The following is a 557-nucleotide window of genomic DNA, read 5'->3' as shown; positions in this document are numbered from 1 at the left end:
AACGGGCCCTCGCACTCGACGCAGGTCAGGGTGTGCTGCTGTCGGGTCACGGACCAGGACATCATGACATCACCAAGCTACGAAAATTTCACAGAAATCACATCGCAATCAAAATCTGTTTTTCTAATGTTCCTCGAAATAATAAGAACATTTGTGCCTGTTTCGAAAGAAATTGGTATCTATTTCCAAATGTTAGTGTTATTGGAACCGATTTGTAAACGCCATTGACTGGAAAAAGGTTTGGATGATTGCTCACAGATACCTGATAGCGAACAGGGTGAAAGAAGTGTTGCTCAGAATAATTCAGATATTACCCTGCTAATCATTACATGGTTACATTTAAAAGAGACAGCAATACAAACTGTTCTTTTTGTGAACACCACCCAGAAACTGTTTTGCACCTCTTTTGGTATTTGCTTACACACCAGAACATTTTGGCAAAACTTCAGCAGATTCATCATTGACCATATTTATAAAGCCTTATTGTGGGAGAATGTGGTATTTTGCTTTTATAGAAGTCAAAGTAAAGAAAATATGTACTTCATTATAAATGTATT

The sequence above is a fragment of the Morone saxatilis genome, unplaced genomic scaffold (genome assembly GCF_004916995.1).
Source record: "Morone saxatilis isolate NCDOM2014 unplaced genomic scaffold, NCSU_SB_2.0 Contig18, whole genome shotgun sequence".
Classification (NCBI taxonomy): Eukaryota; Metazoa; Chordata; class Actinopteri; family Moronidae; genus Morone; species Morone saxatilis.
The sequence above is the reverse complement of the archived record's forward strand: the minus strand, read 5'-3'. Positions refer to the sequence as shown.